The sequence below is a fragment of the Myotis davidii genome, unplaced genomic scaffold, assembly GCF_000327345.1.
Source record: "Myotis davidii unplaced genomic scaffold, ASM32734v1 scaffold544, whole genome shotgun sequence".
Lineage (NCBI taxonomy): Eukaryota > Metazoa > Chordata > Mammalia > Chiroptera > Vespertilionidae > Myotis > Myotis davidii.
The window spans coordinates 1,608,069-1,631,976 of record NW_006297018.1 but is presented as its reverse complement, the minus strand read 5'-3'; positions in this window follow the sequence as shown (position 1 = coordinate 1,631,976).

The window sequence follows — 23,908 nt, the reverse complement described above, 5'->3', positions numbered from 1 at the left end:
CATCTTTAGCTCTGAGGCTTGGCACCAGCTCTGAGACCTCGGCTGCTGAAAGCAGGTATCTGCGTTTGTTTAGATTCTACAATTGAAACACTGTTGCAACTCAAGCTAGGCCGGCTGGCTGAAAGCATACAGGTTTCTGGGGTTTGTTTAGCTTCTATAATTGCAACATTGTTTCTTAGAGGGCAGCTCAGAGGCCGGCAGCGTCAGGCAGGGAACCTTGGCTTTCATAGAAACACTGTTGCAACTCCAGCTCTGAGGCCTGGCTGGCTGGAAGCAGGTTTCTGGGGTTTGTTTAGCCTCTATAATTGCAACATTGTTTTTTAAAGTGCAATCTCAGAGCCCAGCAGCGGCAGGCGGGGAACCTTGGCTTCCTCCTTCACTGGAGCAAGCAAGCTCCTATTTGCTTCAGCTGCCTGGCTGCCGGCCACCATCTTGGTTGGCAGTTAATTTGCATATCACCCTGATTAGCCAATGGGAAGCGTGTTTGTCTATTATTAAATAGGATGCTGAATAACCATGGCCGATGTTGTTCGGTGGTTAGAGAATCAGCCCACACACTGAAGGGTTGTGGGTTCCATTCCTGGGCAAGGGCATGTACCTGGTTGCAGGTTCATCCCTGGCAGAGATGGGGCACTATGTGGGAGGTAACCAATTAATGTATATCTCTCACATCTCTCTCTCTCTCTCTCTCTCCATTCCTGCCCCTCACTCTCTCTAAAAATCATTGGAAAAAATGTCCTTGGATGAGAATTAATAAACAAACAAGAAAGAAATGCTGGATAGAGCTTAGGAGGGCAGAGTCTGGACATACTGAAAATTCCCATTTCACACCTGTTCATACGAGGCCAAAGTTGCTTATGAGTGACGGTCAAATCTTCCTTCTGCAAATCCCTTCATAGAGTCCCACTTCAATGGGAGTTGTACCCAACCTGTTTATTATACTAATCTTCAATCAGTAGGCAAAATTCTACTTAAGAATGTTATTGGACGAAGTAGGGGGTCTTTTTCCCCATTGGGTGCTGGGGGTGGGAGACCTTATGATATTTTGAGAAAATGAATTTTCTGAGACTCACATGAGAGAATGAGTGATTTTTATTTGTGTGGAATTACATCCCTGAGTTTCTAAAGTCCCATTTCCCTTTGTTTAGTCCTAGCAAAAGTGCAGCTGGGATTTCAAGAAAGCCAGAAGTAAAGACAGTGTCCGGAGTTGCCTTTCCATGTTGGACCTGGGTCCAGTTCAACATCAGGTTAGTTGCAGTCCATTAGTTCATTGTGTGCGGGGTCCACATGCCTGTGGGCCAGGTGGGTGAACACAGAGGATCCCCACAAGCCCAGAATCACAGGAGTCCCAGGAATCCCAAGAGTCCCAAGAGCAATAAGAACATCAAAGAGTGAATTTCTTTGTTCAGGGGATTACAAATCCTGAATTTCTGTCCTTGCATTTGCCACACCCATTCTGGCCAATGACATTTGTTCTCAGGTGTGACTGACAGCAAGCACCTTCCCTATGTCCCCAACATTACTGAACATGTATCTATCTCCCTTTGGATCAGTAGGGACTGTAAAGTTGTAGCTTCCTCATGAAGCTACCCAAATGACATGCCTATAATGTCTGGCCTTCCCTTCTTTATCTTATTATGAATAATTAGGTTAATGACAATGCCATCAAGAAGACAATTCTGCTGTGTAATAAATCAGAGAGAAGCCATAATTACTTCTTCATGTCAACTTCCTGTGTTAACTTTTCATGCTTCTTTCTTTTTCCTTTTGAATTGATAAGTTTGTTGTATAACTTTAGAAGTGGGTGGATCCTGTTCACATCTTAGCCTCAGTTTGACTCAAATCCCTTTCCGGGAACTCAGAAAAGACATTAGGAAATTCACTTAAATGTTATGAGTTTTCTGAGATAATTAACCCACCAGTTCAATTCCCTCCTGGAACTCTCCCCTTTCCCACTGCCCAATCCTCTTTAAGTTTTGTTCTAATTTGCTTAATATTTCATCTTTTCTGACCCATAATTCACTTAGGAGCAAAAACATGCATACATTGTTCAGGAAACCACTGTTTGGGAAATCTCTGACTCTTTCATATCCATTTTTTCACTGTTTATTTAAAGCAGAGGTTCGGCTGTTCCCCTGACATTTGCATTTAGGATTCAGTTGCATTCTTAAGGGATGTTAAAAAGTTTGCAATATATTATAAGAATTGACTCACCTAAAAAATGAATCATAGTAAAAATTTAATTAGGGCCTTGTGGGTGGGGAAGCAGGAGCAACAGCTGGAAGACATGGAGACTTAAGAATCCAGTTCAAAGTAAAATGTGGCTTCATAAAGAGATGGCCCCCTTACACACACACACACACACACACACACACACACACACACACACACCCTACAAATACACATACACCACTTCTTGTAGTTCCTTACATTAGAGCAAACTAAACTAAACTCCTCCCGGGACTGGAGGAGTAGGGCAATAAGAGGATGTAGGTAAAAGTATACAAACTTTCAGTTATACAATGAATAAAATCTGAACATCTAATGTATAACATGGTGACTACAATTGATTGTATTGTATAATTGAAATTTGCTAAGAGTAGAGCTTAAGTGTTCTCCAAAAACAAGAGCAAACATATGATGTGATGGATGTGTTACCTAGCCTGATGGTGAGAATCCTTTTACAATGTTTCCATGTATCAAATCATCACATATATTTTATAATTGTGTTTGTCAATTATATCGCAATTAAACTGAAGAAAAAGGCATCCACTTAGAGGTCTCTTACACACACTTACCAAGCCACTGCTAAGTCTCTGTTACCCTGATTTCTTCTTTATTTCCTCTTCCAAGCACCTTTGCTCAGAGCCTCCTTTCCCTTTCTCAAGCTAGGGGAAAATGATACACTTACAGGTAGGCTTAAGTTAGATTTAAAAACTGGGTCCTGGGGAGACAATGCAGGTAGGTGCTGGGCAAGATTGCCATATTTCATCTGTCTTCCTTCCTTATTAGTGGGATTTAGCACCAACTTTCAATGTTCATTTGTACTTGGTTTCATTTCTGTTTTCCCTCTCTCTGTTAAATTTCTTTTTTTAAATATATTTTTCTATTGGTTTTTTACAGAGAGGAAGGGAGAGGGATAGAGTTAGAAACATAGATGAGAGAGAAACATCGATCAGCTGCCTCCTGCACACCCCCTTACTGGGGATGTGCCCACAACCAAGGTACATGCCCTTGACTGGAATCGAACCCAGGACCCCTCGGTCTGCAGGCAGATGCTCTATCCACTGAGCCAAACCAGTTAGGGCAAATTTCTATCATGTATATCAAAACTGTCTAATAGAAACATTCAAATTACATTAATTAGATATGAGAGGGCATATCATGTGATAGTGCAAGTACAAGCTCTGGAATCAGACATTGCTTCCCTGCAAGTTAGGAAACCGTTTGAGTCTGATAATTTATCTATACAACAGAGATAAGAAGAGAGGTTTGTCATTCATTAGTTAAGATAAGGCATGCAAATTGCATAGCACAGTACCTGGCACATAGAATACTATTTTCTCATTAGCTATAATTATGATTTATTTCAGAAATATTATTGCCAAACAAATAGGGGAGGGTAGTATAGCAGAGCCATGTACTCAGACCAACTGCAATATGTTTTCCAATTGTAGAGATCAGTAATGTATGATTTAAAGAAAAGAAAAAGACAAAATTGCCTCACCTCATCGTTGGCTGAGTTTCGATAGAATAACAACATTGAAAAATATTGCCCATTTGAAGAACTGGGATTCCTGAAGCACTTTTAATTTCCAAGTATGTATGCTTTTCAACGACAACTCTCAAAGCACCTGTGGTATTAAGCATTTCTCTTTCAAGAGAGCAGCATGCTTTCTTTAAAGCATATTCTTTTGCATCACGCATTGCCAAGGTGATTTTTTCCTGATCCCAACATGTGTTCTTACATCGTATTTAATTTAGGAAGATTATAACCAATGATCAGATCTAGTTCCCACCTGAATTCATCATCTTTATTTTTATATAAAGCTTTTTGATGTGTTTGTACTTTAGATTTCAAACATATTTATGAGTACCATTTATGGCTCACAAAAACCAAGAATCACTCACTCTCATAATTTTTCTCTTCTCCTAAATTGTCCCTAATGTCTCATGCAATCACTTTTTCAATATCTGCTTCCCTGATAGACAGGTTCTAAATTTTTACTAGTATTGTATACCACGATCTCCCCAGCAGCTAACACAATGCCTAGACCCTAGCAGACACTTGTCAATTCTTTGTAAAATTGTTTTGCACTGTTTTGTTTTCCCTGCTCCATTGATTATAAGCAGTGTTGTAATAAGCAGTGCTGTACGCTACGGGGATAAGAAGCAACAGATAAAGGCGATGGCCCTTCCAGTCCTACCATACCTGTAATAGTTTGCATCCTGGAAGCTATCACTTGTAAACACCTCTGGTTTTGTTTGCACCCCAATGACTCTAAGAAATGCATTATGCATCTTCAAATGAAGCAGCTGATGTCTTGGCTCATAGGCTGAGATGGAGGAGTTCAAGGAATTAGGATGATTCTCTTCTTCATTAAGCCCCTGCACTTGGTCATCTGCTCCATGTCCCACCTACTAGTGGGAGGATGGAGAAGAGGAAAGGAGGAAGGAAGCCAGTTGCTCATAGTCAGACAGGACTGAAAGCCTTTTCCCCATTTAAAAAATGGAATGAAAGCCCAGAGAAAGAGAACCCTTTTTCAACCCCAGGCTCTGTTGTAAGCTCTAACCTATAGGTAAAGTAGCAGGTTGATGGGTGTGACCATTAGCTATGAGAGCATATTTATTGCTTGTGTTGCTGACTTTGGTTGGGGAAAAGCCTTGTGGGGGAGCTCGAAGCAGTGTGTTGTAGTGGAGAGCTCATTGCTCCCCACCTAAGCATCCCTACAGACAAAAATCTTCCTTACATGTCAGGACAATATTTGTTTTTATTATTTAAATGAAGAGAACACTTTGGTTTCCCCTAAAAACAGAAGATAAACTCTTCCCAAAAGAATCAACTAACCGCCAATTCCCAATATCTCTGAGGAGGATCCTGAAGTGAAAGTATCATATGAAGGTATCGCATCTTCACATGCCGGAGGAGGACACAGGAGCTGAGGCTGAGTTGCACGTTGAGAAATTCAGACATGGTGTCTTCTGATTCCACACTGGAACTCACAGGAACTTGTTTGCTAAATTCCAAGTGCAGCTACAGGGTTATGGGGAGGTAGTTCCTGTTGTTTCTCTGTTGCTGTCTCTGTCTCTCTCTGAAGTTTACACAACAAAATCATTATTAAATCCAAAAAACAGTTCCTTTTACACCCTAAGATGTAATGTCTCCTCTGTTTATTACAGAGATTCGCGACAGTGTGAAAACAGATTCTCTGAGACATAGAGTTTTTGCCTAATGAATATCAGTTAATAGCTTAGTGAGTGGCATTATCCTTTTTTAAGATTCAGATAAAAGCAAGGATGACTACAGCATTGTACTAGTATAATGGTGAAGGAGTGGGGAGCATCTCTGGAAATGTGGGTTCCAGATCAAGCTTGCCCGCACTATTTTAGCAGTCTTAGAAAAAGAACTCCAGCCCCTACCCCCTTGTCCTCCATGAGCCTCAGCTCCTTTGTTGCACAATGAAGATATTGAGCTGTGGGTTTCACACTGCTCCCTAGAGATTTGCAAAGCTCTCCCCAGGAGCCATTTAGGATAAGGGAAGAGAAAGAGTCAGGCCTGCTGCATCCCATCCAATATGTCCAGCCCCTGCTCACTTTCTTCTTATTAGACAAATAGGAGGCTTGTTCTCAGCAACAGAGATGTGCTCAAAGACCAGACAGACAGATGCATCTGCAACACTGTTGTCTTGGTCTGAAGAGAGCATTTGAAATGCTCTTTCCTGTTTTGTTTTGTTTTTAAGGAATTACAATATATATGATGTAGCAATTTTACTTCTGTGTGTATATTGGAAAGAATTGTATACAGGGTCTCAAAGAGATATGTGTACACTCAGGCTCATAGCAGTAATATTCACAATAGCCAAAAGTTAGAAACTACCCAAGTGTCCATGGATGCATAAAAGGATAAACAAAATATGGAATATACAGATAATGGAATATATTCAGCCTTAAAGAGGAAGGTAACTGTGGCATATGCTACAATGTGGATAAACATTGAGGGCATTATGTTAGGTGAAATAAACGAGTCACAAAAAGACTAACACTGTACAGTTCCACTTATATGAGGTCCTAGATTCCTCAAATTCATAGGGACAGAGAGTAGAATGGTGGTTTTCATGGGCTGGGGGAGGAGAACGGGGAGTTACTGTCTGGCGGGCACTGAATTACAGTTTTACAAGATGAAAAGAGTTCTGCAGATGGATGGTGGCGATAATAGCACAACAATATGTATGTGTTTTAATGCCACTGAACTGAAAACATAAAAATGGTTCAGATGGTAAATTTTATGTTGCATATATTTTACCACAATTTTAAAACTGCCCTTTTTAGTTGTTCCTATTTATAAAGTGCCTTATAATCTCTGTTGTACATAGTTGGATCTTAGCGACATTTTCAAGCATGATAAATCATTTTGCCAATGCTCCTCAACTCATCCAGACAATAGGCTCTTGTTCCCTCGGGAAAATCTATTTAGAATTGAGGTAACCAGACCAGATATATTGGCTGTGTTAGTCAGCATGGGTTTCTATAACAAATAGCACAGATTGGGTGGCCTAAACAACAGCTATTTATTTCTCACAGTTCTGAAGGTTGGAAAGTCCAAGATCAAGGTGCCAGCAGATTTGGTTCCTGGCGAGAGCGTTCCTTCTGGCATGTAGACAGCAGCCTACTCACTATGTTCTCACATGACAGAGAGAGGAAGTTCTGGTCTTCCTTCTTTTTCTTATAAGGGCACAAATTCCCTCATGAGGGTCCCACCCTCACTACTTCATCCAAATTTAATTACTCCTACAGACCCCCCTCCAATACCATCTTACTGGTAGTGTGAATTTGAGGGGAGGACATAAATTTTCACTTCATAACATTGGCTAAATTTGCAATTTATGAGATAGAGGTTATAGAGGAAATGACACTCTGTGTAAAGCTTGGGGGGGAAATGTTGAAGAATCCCAGTATCTAAAGTCAAGTTTATTCCCCACTTCCAAAGTAAACAACCATATTTGAGGAAGCCACATTAAGTCAGTAAAGATGACAAGGCTGTCAAAAACGATCCATCTGGATTATTAAAAGAAATCATCACTGATTATTATCCCAAATTCCACCAAATAAAACTTTATATCCTGGATTTAAGTTTTGAGCCCTAAGAAATTGGAAATATGCTGATTTATTTGTCCTTGACATTTCTTTATAACTAGACCCTTTCTGCTTCCTTCTAAAAGGAGGTTGTGACAAGGAATAAGCAGAGGGAAGTAGTGAGGAGAGTATTTCTGCCTGAGAGGCAAGGAAGGAGGAGAATAGTTGTGAACGGGGAGGGAACCAGTACAGGTAAGATGGCCTGGGTGTCACAGACTTCACACATTAAATCAAGACCAGCCTAATCATACATTCATTTCAGATCTTCCTTCCAACAATACGATGATCTCAGAATCAATACAGTTGAAATTTACTTCACTAAAGCATTGGAGAATTTAAGTCTTGAAGGTCAAAGCGAGTCCCTAAGAGTAATTTAGATGCATCCAGAGTTTTAACTCTTTTTCCATGGCATTATGTTGCCTTTTGGTGCCCTTCACACACACACACACACACACACACAAAAACAAAAAGAAAAAACACACACACACTGTTGATTTTGTAGCTAGAGCTTTACTGGTTGAATTCTCAGTATTTTCACGAAATCATATGGTGTTATTTGGGGACATAAAAAATAAAGGTCAAGTGGGAACCTGAACACTTGAAGTGGTGAGCATGTTTCCATGAGGACAGGTAGCTCTTATAAACAAAAATGTGACATGAACATGGTGAGAACTTGACCTGTGGACTCAGAAGAATCACCCCTTATTCTAGAGCCCCAGGTTATGGAAGTCAAGGCATCATCAGGCAGCAAAGTTTTAGTGGGGGCCACGTTATCTGCAATAAAACTTTTAAATTGCATGTGGCTGTTTCTAGAGTTCCAACGCGTGGCATCTGCACTTGCCTTTTGTGGCGATTCTCTGGAGCTATCAGCCTAGAGAAAAGCTAATAAATCATCCCGCATTGCATCTTGGTACTGGGACAATAGTTTTGATAATGCTGGGGCTCTGAGACAGTGAGGCGGTGTTTCTTTGATTGCTTGTGAGAGTGCTGCAGAAACATAATTTCATTTATTAGAAGCAGACAGCCTATAAAATGGTGTGAAACAACAGGTGCCAGCAGAAAGCTGGAGGCTCTAATGAGGTGCCTGGACACTTGGGTCTGGAGAAGGCAGAGATACAACCAATGCCGTTTACATTTCTCTTTAGACGCAAATCAATCAGAGCCTTCAAACCAGATTGTCCCAGCACGCTACTGCGAGCAGTTTTCATCTAAAGTTATTGATGATTTTGCTTTCAACCAAGAAAAAGGATGAAATGGAGGAAAGCTGTGTGCAGTGCAAAGACTTGGAACAAACAGGAATATAAGACGAAGCTGAAAGAAAAATAAATAATCAGAGTATACCCAGTGACACTTCAGTTGGCAAATGAAGTGTTGCACACACATAATGACATTTTCCAGATAAGGGAAGTTCATCCATTCCAGAACACAGGCTTTAAAAATCGTAACCATTTTTCTGAAGGATAAACATAAACTCTCTCTACTCTCAAAAACAAAGCATCCTGAACACCTTTTAAATGTTTCTTAATTACATACATGTGTATTACATAATATGCAATTACACATTCATTCAAATATTTCTTTGTATTCCCCACAGTTTGGTCTCATTGTGTGTGTGTGGGGGGGGGAGAGCTCATTTGTTAAAAACATGCTGTTTAGTTAGAGTTAATAGCTCAGTGTGACAAACATGGGTGCAAAGTGGGGTGACTTTAGTGTGTGGGCTTTCTTTCCTGAATTTAGGTTTGGAGCTGTGTTCCAGAAAGTTCAAATTTGGGGAAATCAGACCTTCAATATATAGTAAAGTATTATGTGTGTGTTTTTTTAATTGGAAAGATTCGTATGCCACTGAAGCGTGCCTATGGGCTCAGGACCCTCTTTCTCTGATGGAATGGTGGTGTGAGCTCCCTGCAGAGAAGAGGCACATGTTTGCTGAGAACAGTGGGAGGGGAAAGAAGGGATCTGCATCTTGTAAATGTGGCCTAGGACGCCAGCATCTGGGATTCTCCTGGCGTGGTTTGCTGAACCTTGGCCAGACTACCAAAACCTTAAGTCCAGTGAGATTGTGCCAGGAATAATCAGGATGGACCATGGCTGTGGCCTCAGTAAGTACCATGGGCCAAGAGCCTGCAGGGCCTGAGGGAGTGATGTAATTACCACGAGCCGTCCAAGTGGCCTTTATATCAGGATGCATGCATGACCAGCATATGGCTCTTGAGTCCTTCTACCTAAACAAAGATGTAATTGTTATGTCTCTTAAATGGTCCTAGAAACTCGCAGCCTTTTGTGTCTGTGCCAGAGCAGCTCTAATAGTCGTAACTGCCAACACCAAGAACAGAACAGCCCCGCTGGATCTTGGTCCAAAGGAATGATTTACTTAAGAGTCTATCTGGAACCTTCCAACGACAGTGATAAAAACAGTGATAATTACTTAAATCCTCACCCTTGGCTGCCACCACTTCTTGCTGTCTCTGCTGTCCTGGAGGCCCTGAAATTGAATAAGGCAGTGTTTCCACTTCCCCTCCCACACATTCCTTCACCCCAAACGCAGTCTTGGTCTTGCTCAGGCAAACTCAACTTAGCAGGAAGCTAGCCCTCGTGTAGCCCCCACACCATCCTCTGCTAGAAGTCCCAAGCCGCTTCCCTACCCACATCAGGACCAGGCTCCTGGGACCTCCACCCAGGCCCCCAAGTGATGAACTTTGGTTGGCCACTTCATAAGTCTAGAGATAAGAGGTTCTCTGCCCATGTGGTATGGGCAAGTGACTATACCCAGGACTCAAGTATGGCCTGGAGTGATGAAGCCTAATCTGATTTTCCAACTCACGATATCTTTCTTGTATCCACAGCCACCTAAATTCTGTGCTTTGCCCAGTGCTTTCCCTCTATTTTCCCCTTCTCCTCCCACCCCCTCACCCCCAGCTCCAGTGCCAACTGTTTCTGCCACTCTCTCAAGCCAAGCCAGGTCTTGACTCACTATTCCTCTCTAACTTTTCCAGAAGGAATCACTGTGTCTCAGATCTGAGTTATAAAGGATGACATGGGTCATTCTCAGAAGGTGCCGTTCACTGAAGTAACATTTTATTTCACAGTTCCATATCCAAGGGCACATTCATTTGTCACCCCTACTGAGCTCATTGGGCTCCTCTAATTAACACACCATACTTCCCCCTGACTCACTGAGTCAAGGATAGCAGAGCATTTCATTGGCCTTTCTATGCCTGCCTATAATCATTTTACCTGTGACTTTGTGTATCTGTAGTGACCTATTTCAATTCTTTTTGGGGAGAAGGTGAAGGGGTACAAATTCCAAATCCAGCTTTATTGCCATGCTTCAGAGACTGAGCAGGAAAGAGAAGGCTCAACCCTGCTTAGCTGTTCCCAGACCCAGAGGCAGCTGGAGGGCAGCCCTGGAAGTCTTTTCTGCCCAGCAGAAGGGTTAAGGGGGTGGGGAGAGGTCTCTGCTGCTGCTGTCAGGAGGAGGAAGACCTGGAGCAGCAAGCTGACCTCCAGAAGTCAGGAGAGACTCACAAACAGGCAGGAACACCAGACATTGGGAAGGATGGTTGGACTGAGGAAACTCATGGTATCCCCAAATAGCACTTAGATCTCACAGAGAGGCACCCAGTTCCTGCTGGCTCCAGGAACTGAGACCCTAAGGAAGGCAGATGCTCACAAAGGGTCCCTGACAGCACCCTTGCCCTCTGTTCAGCAAGGATCAGGAGAAGGTCTGGAGAAGCAAGGACAGGGCCTGGGTGGGCAGAAGGCTGAGAGGGGGACCTGGGATGAGCATGAGGAGCAGGGATCAGAGCTTGGCATGAGGGGACAATGTGGGGTCCTCTAGCTCTTGCTCTGCTGCTCCTATTGGTAGATAATGGTGATGGGGCTGGTGATGTTGCCTATCAAGGTCCAGTACTGGTCAAAGTTGATATCTCTATCCTGGTTGATGTCTAGGTTCTGGATGAGCTTGTCAGCAGCCTTTTGGTTGGGTCCCCTGTCTGTCAGTGTGTGGTGGAGGCTTTCTGAAGCATCTTTCTGAAGCTGCTCTTGATGATCTTGTTCTTGACCAGGCTGTGCATAGACATGTATTTATAGAAGTTTAATACCAGGACCGTGACTGCCTTCTCCAGCTCTGTTAGAAGCCTGCCATCTCACTGCCACTCCTCAAGGGGCCTGCCCTCAGTACACCTCTTCTTCAGCAAGGCTCTGCGGCCTGGGTTCTGGCACCTGGGTTCTGCCTGGCACCATCAGGCAGAACTCCTCACCTTCCCACTCCCAGAATGGACCCACCCCCTCCTTCCCTGCCTGGCTGAGCTGGCTCAGTGGGGAGGTGGCAACTGAGTTCACTCTTGACTTGGCCCTGGGATTGACCTGATTCAATTCTAATATTATCCAAAAGACCTTTGGAATCTTTGTGTAATGTCATAGGTTTCATCTGTCTCCCTAACAGACAAAAGCATTGCTGGAAAGGTGGTTATTATTTTTTTTTAAATATTGACTGAAATATAGAAAATTCGCATGAGGCTTGCTTACATACTTAAAAGGAAATCACAGGCAACTTTCCTGACATCTAAAAAACTGTGCTTATATTCTTAAATTAAGGGCTACATTCTGCTAAATGACCACTAAGCCAGCCCAATTATCACTTAAGGAAACAAAGAAATCAAACAAATACAAACACTAGAGGCCCGGTACACAGAATTAGTGCACTCGTTGGGGGGTGGTCTCTCAGCCCAGCCTGTGCTGCACCCTCTTACAGTCCAGGAACCCTGAGAGCGGGACTAAGTGGGCAGTCAGACATCCTTAGCACTACCACAGAGGGTGGAGAGGCTCCCGCCACTGCTGCTGCGCTAGCCAGCCATGAGTCTGGCTCTGGCTGAGCGCACTCCCCCTGTGGGAGCACAATAACCACCAGGTGTCAGCTCCTGCATTGAGCGCCTGCCCCCTGGTGGTCAGTGCGCATTATAGCAACTGTCCATTTGGTCAATTTGCATATTAGCCTTTTATTATATAGGATTGGAAAGGAAAGCAAACACATTGCTCCTGTCAACACTAAAAATGGATGTTTACTTTAAATATCAGAAAAATAGGGAGCTCACATTTTGAAGCATGAATAGTTTCTATGTGGGTAAGGTATTTATGAATGTGATAGTTCATTATCAAAATGGTCTTTAAAAGTAATTTTATACATTAGATTCTATTTAAAAAAGGAGTCAAAGCTAAAGAGGAAAAAAAAAGAAGTTATGATGAGGAAAGAGAATTAGGAAAGAGCCAGGAAATGAAAGAGGAGACAGAGTTTTAAGCCAATATCCAAATAATAGGGACTTATGAGCAGGAGGCATTGTATCTAAGGGAGCTGAGATGTCACAAGGACAACTATAAATTTGGAATTCTTACAAAGATAGAATGAGAACAAACCTGGCATTGGATCTATCAGGCCAAGAAAACAGTGAGAATCCCAATTTATTTTAAAAGGAGAAACAATTCGAAAGGATCTCTAGTTCAGTTATGGCAGATAATTCCCAAAGAGAAAGTGTGAGTCCAATGTCTAGCAGGAAGTTTTCCCTATTGGGTTATGGCAATAATGATGCATTGGTTGGACTTTCATGTCATCTCCTTCCTTTGTCTTTCATTGTGAGATGAGCAGTTATGAGTTTCGTATCACACTGTACCTTGATCTAGACCAGCGATTTTCAATCTTTTTCATCTCATAGCACACATAAGCTAATTTCTAAAATCCAGCAGCACAGCAAAAAATAGATTTTTTTGCCTAGCTAACAAAAAAACAGGTATAATTTTTATTTATTTACACCTAATGGCTATAGTTGTGTTGGCTGTTGTAATTTTTTTTTTTAATCTGGCAATCTAAGGGAAAATAAATTAGTGCCCCTAGCTATATAGTCAAGTTTTGCATGTTTTAAACATTCTTGTGGCACACCAGTTTGCCATGGCACACAGGTTGAAAATTGCTGATCTAAACTTTAAAAGGAAGACATATGCCGAAGCAATTTTTCACCGATACAGCTGCTAGGGCATTGGAAACTAAAGAGAAAATAAACAAATGGGAATACATCAGAATTAAAAGCTTCTGCACAGCAAAAGAAACCATCAATAAAACAACAAGAAAGCCCACTGCATGGGAGAATATATTTGCCAGTGTTATCACCGATAAGGGTTTAATCTCCAACATTTATAGGGAACTCTTACAACTTAACAAAAGAAAAATACTAAACTTGTTCCTGGAGCCAGTGTGGATGAGTTAATAATAAGTGTGTTCAGTTAATAATAATAGTAATAATAACAATCTGGGGCCCTATGTTTTCAGTCATTAATTCAATTTTAATTTTTTGTCAAAGTTTTACATATATTTAATCGAATGCATCTATAAGGTTTCTAATAAAAACAAGTCCCCTGCTTTATCTTATTCTCTTTCCTAATTCCTGTTTGCCAGAAGCTAACACCTTTAAGTTATTTGCAATTTATTTTTGTTACTTACCTACATACTAATATTTTTCAGGTTGTGATGGATGATAAGGCTTAGCTCTCCTAAGCACCATCACCTGTCTTGCTCTCTCTCTCCACTGTCAACATTATCCCAATACAGTGATACATGGTTTGGGGCAGGTAAACTTATGCATGTGTTAATATTATTCAGAGTTGAACATATAAAGATCATCTATTCCTTCAAAACTCTTTCATTTCCCTAAATGTAATAATTGTTAATTTACTTGGCTTCTTATGTAATTGCCACTAACTCATTTGCAAAACTCTATAGGCCAAAGTATAAATCTCACCTTTTAAATCAAATGCTCCAGATTAGTTATCATTTTCTTCTTCTTTTTCTTTTTTTCTCAGTGACATTTCCTCCTGGGGTTCTCTGTCCTCCTGGTGCAGTCTGGACTGGCTGTTCCCGAGACCAGTCACAGAGCTAACATCCCTTCTTAGGTGTTCTCATCCTGGTCCCTGTGACCAATGTCTTCCTGTTTTTTATTTTATTTGTTTACTTCCTGGTTTAACACATCCTCCAGAAGCTTCCTGAGAAAGGATATGTGTGAGATAATTATTTGAGGTCTTGTATATCTAACTTTTATTTACCTTCACACTTGATAGACATTTTGGCTGTGTGTAGAATGTGAAGTTGGAAACCATTTTCCCTCAGAAGTTTGAAGGCTTTTCTGCATTATCTTGAAAGCCATTTTGTTTCCTACTTCTCTATATGTCATTCTCTCTCTCTCTCTCTCTCTCTCTCTCTCTCTCTCTCTCTCTTCTTCCCTCCCTCCCTTTCTCTCTCTCTATACTCCTGGTTTTCTGAAATTTCACATTGACACGACTTGGTGTGGATCTTTTTCCATTCATTACCTTGGACAATTGGAAGATCCTTCCAATCCTGAAAGTCATGTCCTTTAGTTCTGAAAAATTTCCTTTTATTATTTCTTGAAAATTTTCTATGCTCTTTTCTATTTCTGACAGTGATATCTTTTTGACTCTAGAGATTTCAATTTTATCTTTTCAGCTTCTTGTTTAAATTTTAATCCTGCTTTCTTATTTCTAATCTCCAAGAGTTACTTTTTGGCTTTCTTATCTCTTATCTCTGAAGTTTCCTTTAGAATATCTCTGTTTTCTCCTTTTTGCTTGTACTCTTACATTAAATACTTTCATATAATGGTGATTCATGTGTGCCTATTAAATTTAAGAGTGAGGCACTAGAACGTTCTTTGGAAGCTATGTATGTGAGTGGTGCTTGTCACTTGATAAATGTAATTACAGGGTAATTTCACCAGAAATTTCCAATGAGATATCACCATCTATGAGTCATTTCTCTTAGATTGAAACTTTCCAGATAGGATCCCACCAGTCTCTTGCCTGTGGAGCACATTTCTGATCTATTTTTTCCAAAAATAGGAAGGAAAGAAGGCGTGGGGATGGTAAATTCAATGGTCAGTAGTTAGACTTTTTCTTAAATATTCTTTTTTTCAGTAAGGTGTCCCTGGTATCCCCAGGTGCAAAGTCCCTTTGGGTCAAAGTCACCCAATAAATTGCTAATATTCTATCAGGATGGGGGAAGGGCAGTCACTCAACTGTGAATGATAGGGCAGAGGGTCAGACATGTCTAACCTTTTATTCAGAATTTTATTAAATCCTTCTATTCTCTGCCCCATTATTTTCAGATATACCTGGTGCCCCAGTTCCTGAGTTTTTCTATGGCTCTGTGATATAAATAAGCTTGGTTAGAAGCTTCTCCCACTGCCTGCTTAAGTTGAAACCTTTATTTTTTACTTAGCTCAGTCAATTACTCTTTCTCAACTGCTTTCTAACATTGTATTGCTGTCTTCTCCTCTTCTGTTTAATATGTCTGTATGTGTGAGTGTGCGTGTGCGTGTGCGTACAATTATATCCTTATAGTAAAGTTTGGGAGGGAACAGAGATAAACTGCTGTGTTACTTCTGCTATGTTACGTTTAGTTTAAAGATCATCTACATGTGAAGTTGATATTTTATACATCTTCATTATTAAGCTGTGGAAATTTCCAAACTGATTTAATATTTAAGTTTTTTTTTTAAGAAGGGGGTGAGTGATTTCATACTAGTAACACTTGAAATAGTGTTATCGTCATCAAAACTCCAAACTGATTAAATTACACCAAAAAGTTCGATGTTTATCTTGTCTTGCTGATGCTCATATCAGATGTGATCAGCTTCTAAGTCAAAACATTATGTTTCTAATTACACTACAAATGGCCTGAGAGCTGAGAACCAGCAGCTCCCTTTTAGCTCTGTACCCCCTTCTCCTACAACCAAGTGTCCTCAGCCAGAATTTAGCTGGCAGATTGAAGGATGATTCATAAGATAGAATAGGATTCAACTTGGCTTTTCCTCTGGCTGCACAGAGCCAAAAGGAGCCAAAGTGTGTTTGTTTCCACACAACAAGCAGCTTTCACAAAGTGGCACATGGGGAGCAGCCATGAGGAGAAAGATAGTCTGATATTTTCTCTGCAACATGGCCTGTTTACTCAATAGATATATGCTCTCTGTGCTGAGCAGTGCACCACACTAGACCAAGAACGTTTATCCCTGAGGCCTGGGAAACCTGCCTGAGTCTCCAGCTCCTGGTGCTTAAGGTCCCAGAATGCAGACAGAGCCTTTCAAACCCCCTTTGAGAAAATCCTATGACTCAACTCGTCTCTACTCACATAATCTGTTTTTAGGAAAGAAGTATTCAGCGCTGCCTGTGAGTCTGAAAAGAATTCCTCAAAGATTGGCTTACATTGTACAAAACAATGAGAATGGACAGAATTGTACCCGCCTGTCAACACCAAGCACTCCCGTTGCCTGGCAGCAAACTGGCCCATGCTGCCTTGGTACTTGGGCACCTACCTCATTTTAGAGGCCTCCACTCAAGCTAATTCACTGGCTTATGCCAGGCCCTTATTGTGCGCACAGACAAAATTTTTTCATGATTAGTAGCAATTTCTCTCAAGACGAATTATTTCTGTGATCGTTATGGATAATAGCTGCCTGGTCCTTTCATATCACAAGTTTCAATTAAAAACTCCTTCAAGCATTCCCCTTTTCAGGGTAAGTAGTTTCAACAAAAGGAATCCCTTCTCTTCAATCCAGCTTTTTCTCCCTCTCTAGATAAACCACAAGCTTCCAGCAGGCTGGGACAGTCATTGCTATAAATCTTGGTCTGGCACGGTGTCCAGCACACAGTTGCTTAATACATGTTTGCAAACTTAAATATTTCCAATTCTCTAATAATTGGTATGGTTCTTTTCTGAACTCATCATTATTGTTTTCCCTTTGCATAATCAAGACTACCTACCAATACAGCCATGATGGCTGTTAAAATAGTGACACGTTGCCCTAGCTAGTTTGGCTCAGTGGATAGAGCATTGCCTGTGGACTGAAGGGTCCCAGGTTTGATTCCGGTCAAGGGCACATGCCCTGGATGTGGGCTCGATCCCCAGTGGGGGACAAACAGGAGGCAGCCGATCAATGATTCTCTCTTATCATTGATGTTTCTATCTCTCTCTTCCTCTCCCTTTCTCTCTGAAATCAATAAAAATAAAATAGTGGCACATTTCCCTGTGTCCACAATGCCCTCACCCAGGCATCCTTATCACCCTGACTTCTCATCCAGGACTCTCTAGAACAGTGATGGCGAACCTTTTGAGCTCAGAGTATCAGCATTTTGAAAAACCCTAACTTAACTCTGGTGCCGTGTCACATATAGAAATTTTTTGATATTTGCATCCATAGTAAAACAAAGACTTATATTTTTGATATTTATTTTATATATTTAAATGCCATTTAACAAAGAAAAATCAACCAAAAAAATGAGTTCGCGTGTCACCTCTGACAAGCGTGTCATAGGTTCGCCATCACTGCTCTAGAACTTCCCATAGTCCAGCACATAAAGGGTTAACACTAGCTGCAGCATGGGCTTCCAGGACCCTGCTGACTGACTGATCAACACCTAACCCCTTTCATTGAACAGTTTTGCAGTATTTTAAATACATTTCTGGCTCCAATGATATTGAAATCATTATGTGATCTAGAATAACACTTCACTCTGATAAATTTAAATAATAAACTGCAGACGTTACCAGAAGCTCCTACCTTTCATTCATTATTACCAGAACCAGTTGTTGACTTTAGGACAAATGCTTAGAACATCAGGGAACCCAAAGAGAAAGAAGCCAGGGCTGTGGGAACAAGGCGAAGGGAGGAGCCTTAAGTGCTAAGATTCAGTCTATTCTGCTAAGGGTACCCTGAGAATACTGTCCAACTTTTAAAGTCTCCCTACAGTACTGCATTGATAGGAATAAAATTTGACAACCTCTTCAAAACTTTGAGAAAACACCTGCTTGCTGAATTATTTACCAAGTTTTCGGTCTGAGTTTAGATGGGTGTTTTATTGTTGTGCTCTGTTTTATTTCTAATTTATGTTATGAGTTAGTGGGAAAGGCATTGGAAAAGGAGCTACAGTTGGAACAAGAAAGTATTTCCTACCAGTGGTTTCCTTTTCTCTCTCCATGGCAAACAAGCACTTTGTGCAATACGGGCACCCAGAGAGAGGTTTGTTTTGCAGTGAGCAAAAGAACTTTTCTGAATTATTGCTTCTGAGACAACTTTCTAGCAACAACCCTGTACATATCCTCAGTGACAAGTGTTAAGCAAGTCTTTGTTGGCAAGATAGTGGTAGGGAAAAATATGTGAATTTCCTATTAACTGATTTTGGAAATTTAAATGGAGGATAAAAAACAATAAAAGGCATCTTCCCCTTTCAGCACATATATAATTCTTTTAAGGCTGTGCGGCAATCCATTTTATGGAATTTAGTTAATTTAACTAATTGATGAACATTTGGTTTGTTTCTAGTGTTTTGCTCTTAACAATCAAAAGATTGCAATGAATTTTTGCATAGGCATCTGCATATATTTTTTAGTGACGAATCAAAAGTTACATGCATTTTTTTTTAAGCAGAAAGCCAGTTGTAGAAAACTATAACATAAGTCCATTGGTGTTTCATTTTCAGAGGTATGTATATATTCATTTATGTGTATGATTGTAAAGGAGTGATATATTTCTGGAGGTTGGCCAAGAAATTGCTAATGGTGGTCACCTCTTGGAAATGAGACTGGGAGAGCTCTTTTACTTTTAGGACTATTAGGCATTTTTATTGAGAGTCTTATTACTTTTGTAATAATTATTAATAAAATTATGTGCAAGACAAACCCCCCAAATCAATTGCATGACAGACCAGTAAGCATTTTTAGTACGTTGTTACTGCATTTCAAAACAACCTGTATATTTTTTTAATCCAGAAATTTAAAAAATGTCAGTTGCCATGAATTTGGACTTAAATTCGCACGTATAGATCTCCTCCTTCCAACTCCATTTGAGAAGTTTAGGTGTGTAAGAAAGCGGAGCACAGAGGTTAAGCTTTCAGTTGTCAGAGTCTGATCTTCCGGGTTTGAAACCTCACACACCATTTCACAGGCCTTGAAAGGTCAAGTGAGTGCTTAAAGCCTTCTGGGCCTCAGTTTCCTCACTGAAAAATGAGAAAAGGAAGAACTGACCTTTTCCCTCATGAAGTCACTGGGAGGGTTAATGACATACTCTATGCAGCACTCAGTATGGGGGCTGAGGGAGGCACTCAGTGCATGTTAATTATGTTTATGTTACCATTGTTACTATTTTATAGGAAAAGCAGCAAGTCTTTTAACATAACAATTTATAGTATCTCGATTGTACTAGGTAAGGATAATGTGCAAATAAAATTTCTTCAATGGTGGAAGATGAATGCATATTAATAATTGTACAAATATTCAGACTTCCCTTTAAAGACATTGTCCATCTAAACTAGGGGCGGGGGACATTGCTTTCAATTACTCATCACAGCAACAGCAAGTTACCATAGCAAGCTGAATGCAGTGGGTCAGGGAGCTATATAGTTTAGTGATATGTGCCAAAGTCTCCCAAATTCAGCACTATTTATTTGCATTCAAGGAGGTAAAGATATCTGGTTGACGTTTTGGCCACTCCAAAGAAAATGGAATCTGCTCCAAATGAGTGGCCATTGTTGGCTCCATCTACCTCACTCCCTACTGTCTCTGATTTGGTTGATCCTAGTACTGGCTTGGACCACACTGCTTCATGTCCTGAGCCATCCATAGGGGAGGCAGCAACCCACATCCTCCCCAGGGCCCATCCACAGTCCCTGCCTGGTTGGACTCAGCCACACAGGGACACCACTTCCTTCCAGCTGTGTCCCTCTTGTCTTCATGGGTTACCTGGAGTCACCATTTTCTGACCATTTTGCTTTGGTTTCTGCTACCAGGTGCTGATCGTCCATCATTTTCCCCGGAATGGCATCTTGAACTGATTTGGGCTTGATTTCATGAAATCAAAATATCAAAAGTATACGAAAGAAAGAAAGAAAGAAAGAAAGAAGGAGGGAAGGGAAGGGAAGGGAAGGAGAGGAAAGGAAAGGAAAGGAAAGGAAAAGAAAGGAAAGGAAAGGAAAGGAAAAGAAAGGAAAGGAAAGGAAAGGAAAAGAAAGGAAAGGAAAGGAAAGGAAAAGAAAGGAAAGGAAAGGAAAGGAAAAGAAAGGAAAGGAAAGGAAAGGAAAAGAAAGGAAAGGAAAGGAAAGGAAAAGAAAGGAAAGGAAAGGAAAGGAAAAGAAAGGAAAGGAAAGGAAAGGAAAAGAAAGGAAAGGAAAGGAAAGGAAAAGAAAGGAAAGGAAAGGAAAGGAAAAGAAAGGAAAGGAAAGGAAAGGAAAAGAAAGGAAAGGAAAGGAAAGGAAAAGAAAGGAAAGGAAAGGAAAGGAAAAGAAAGGAAAGGAAAGGAAAGGAAAAGAAAGGAAAGGAAAGGAAAGGAACGGAAAGGAAAGGAAAGGAAAGGAAAGGAAAGGAAAGGAAAGGAAGGCAAGTGCCATCTCTATTTCATTGAGACCTGGCTTCATACTCTCATACTCTCCCACAGACACACCAATTTGCCTAAGGAGGGCGGAGGGCAAACCCAGGGCAGATGGCACTGGCAGGTCTGAAGGTGCACAGATGTCTCCACAGGCTTTTCTTCCATGTGACATTATCCCACTTAATACTTAGAGATACTTTTCATTTGAACTACAAAAAGCAGCATGTTCTTGTTGCAAAATAAACAATGAAAAAGTGTATCAACTAAAAACCAAAGGTTCTCCATCCTCAAAGTTAACCATTGTTAACATTCGATGTGCATCCTTCTCATTGTTTTTGCTTATCCACTGACTTCACAAATATGGACTGAGTACCTGCTATGTGCTGGGCTCTGGGCTAGATGCTGGGATGCAGGAGTGGAAAAAGCATATAAAGCCTTTGTTGTTCCCTGGAATGTTTATTATAGTGGGGAGAGCGGGGGAGACAGAAATCTAGGAGAGAGTAAATATATAGAGAAGGCAATTCTTAATAGATGACCAATGGTGAGGAAGGCTTCCTGGGGGAGGTGTTATGTAAGTTACTATGTGGCTAGGGTCCTGGCCAGTGGAGGACTCGGGAGGAACATTCCAGGAGAGGGTAGAGGAAGCATAGAGGCCAGAAGTGGGGAAAGTGTATGGTGTTCAAGTGTCAGAACCTCCACCTGACAGTGTGCCCGGAAGCTCGGTGAACAAAGGGCAAGGCGATGGGAGATGAGATGAGAGAGGGAGCAGCACCCAGACCATTCAGAGCTTGGGAAGCCTTAGGCGTATGGCTACTATTCCAGGGACAGCAGAAAGCTGCTAAAGTAAGGAGCATGGTGAGAGATCTATTTTAAAAGAGATTATAGTTACTGCCTCTGCCTCGAATGAACTTCAGAGAGACAAAAGTGGAATTAAGCAGCCCCCTTAAGCCCTAACCAGTTTGGCTCAGTGGATAGAGCGTCAGCCCATGGACTGAATGGTCCCGGGTACAATTCTGGTCAAGGGCATGTACCTTGGTTGCAGTTTTGATCCCCATTAGGGGGTGTGCAGGAGGCAGCTGGTCAATATTTCTAATTCTCTCTCCCTTCCTCTCTGTAAAATAAATAAAACTATTTTTTAAAGGAGCCCCCTTAATAAATTTCCATCCTTGAGTCTAGGCAGAAAAGGATGGTGTCCCTAAGGAAAGGGACAGGCCCCTGAGCAGACTCTGTGACTCTGAGAGTGGAGGACCATGAGTGGTTGGGGGTTGTAAACAAACTGTTAAAAGCAATCATTCAAGTTAGAGCATATTTTTTAGCATTCACAGTGAGTGTTTCTGCTTGGATAATGTAACCTTTGGTTTAAAACATTTACCCTGTCTCAGCTATAAACGTGTACAATCACTTTTATAACCAATAGCTTGTTTTCTGCAGCTCCGGGGCACACATCTGTCACTAAGTAATAAGGCTTCAGTTGACACTCCAAGGCCCCTAGGACGCCCACTTGGCAGAAGCTAATCCAGGGCAGTCCCTGAGCAGATGTGTAAGAGAGGACCCCATATTCTCCCACTCCAGTCGGGTGATGGTGGCCCAGTGTCCTCATCACTTCATGGCACAAGGAACACCCCTCGCTCCTACTGAAGCACTCCCCCTTTCCCCCCACCCTGCATGTCCCTACCCTGCTCTGGTTGCTAGAAATCACCTGGCTTTTCCTTAGGCACCTGGCTGTAGCTCATGACAAGTTCCTAGGCGAAAGCCACCTGGCCTGTGGAGGGAGGCTACAGCCCTTCAGCTTCAGATTTAGGTGAGAGAGCTCCTCAGTACTTGGAGATGGAGAGCAGCAGATGGATGGAGTCAAGATTCATAGTTTTAGGGGTTAGCGCCCCCTCCCTTTCTCCCACATATATAAAAATGTATTAATATACAGGGGTTGGCAAAAGTGGGTTTACAGTTGTCAGCATCAAAACACAGAGTTTATTCTTGTATTATTTACTAATTTTGATTCGTTTCCCATGGGAACAACTGTAAACCTACTTTTGCCCACCCCGGTACAGTCAGTTCTGCTACCTTTCCTATGCAAATGCAAACTTATTCCAGTGAAATTGAGATATTAGGGAATAAGCTTAAATCAACACAAATGTCCTGTTACACACAATTTCATGCCCCAAAATACAAGTTAAATGCAGCTATAGCTCAGCCACGGAGGAAGTTACCAAGCACAGCCACATCAAACCACAGCCAGCAGCCTCCGGGCACTATGTCAGAGCCACGCCCATGCACACCAGGTGCTGCAACCTTCCCTCCCATTGTCCCTCTCCTCACAGGAGCCAGCCTCCAGGGCTTTCGAGAGCAGGGGCCACACTCATGTGGTCTTTAGGTGTTCCTTACCCATATAAGCTGTGTAGAGCTGTGCTACCTTTTTTATTAAGTTCTGTCTTTGCTTTGAGGATGAAACTGATGAATGTTGGCGTATTTGTCCCAAACTCATTATTGCCAGGAATCCTGTGGTTCTGGTGCTGCTGCCCAGCCCTGCGATTTCTAGGAAGGCATCTGACATCAAACAGCAAAACTGACCTGTATTCCCTCCTGTGGAGCTTTGTCCATTCCAAATGGGACTTTACTGTATGAGAACATACTACATGTTTGGCAACTTGCTTTTGACAGGATTCAGAACACACTGTCCCCAAATCTGGCACCTGGGAATATTGACTATTTTAAACTGAAGGAATTTGAGACAATGGCAGAAGCAGGAAGGTCACTCTGACCTCCCCTCACCCCTGAAACAGGTCATGAGACCTTCATATGAGGGAGGGGTTCCTTTATCTTTAAGATGGGGTTGGGGGGCTGGAATATGAAGAAACAAGCCTTGCTAAGTGTCGCTCTTTTCACAGCTTTTCACTCTTCATCAAACCTAATGTAAAATTATTGTATCAGTTGTTCCCATGGAAAATGATACAATAATTAATAAATAACACAAATTTCCTGTTATATGCAATTTAATCTGCAGAAACACATGTTAATGCTGAGGCCCGTGTGGCTTAGTGGTTGAGTGTCAACCTATGAACCAGGGGGTCATGGATGGATTCCCAGTCAGGGCACATGCCCAGAGTTTTGGGCTCAATCCCCAGTAGGGAGCATACAGG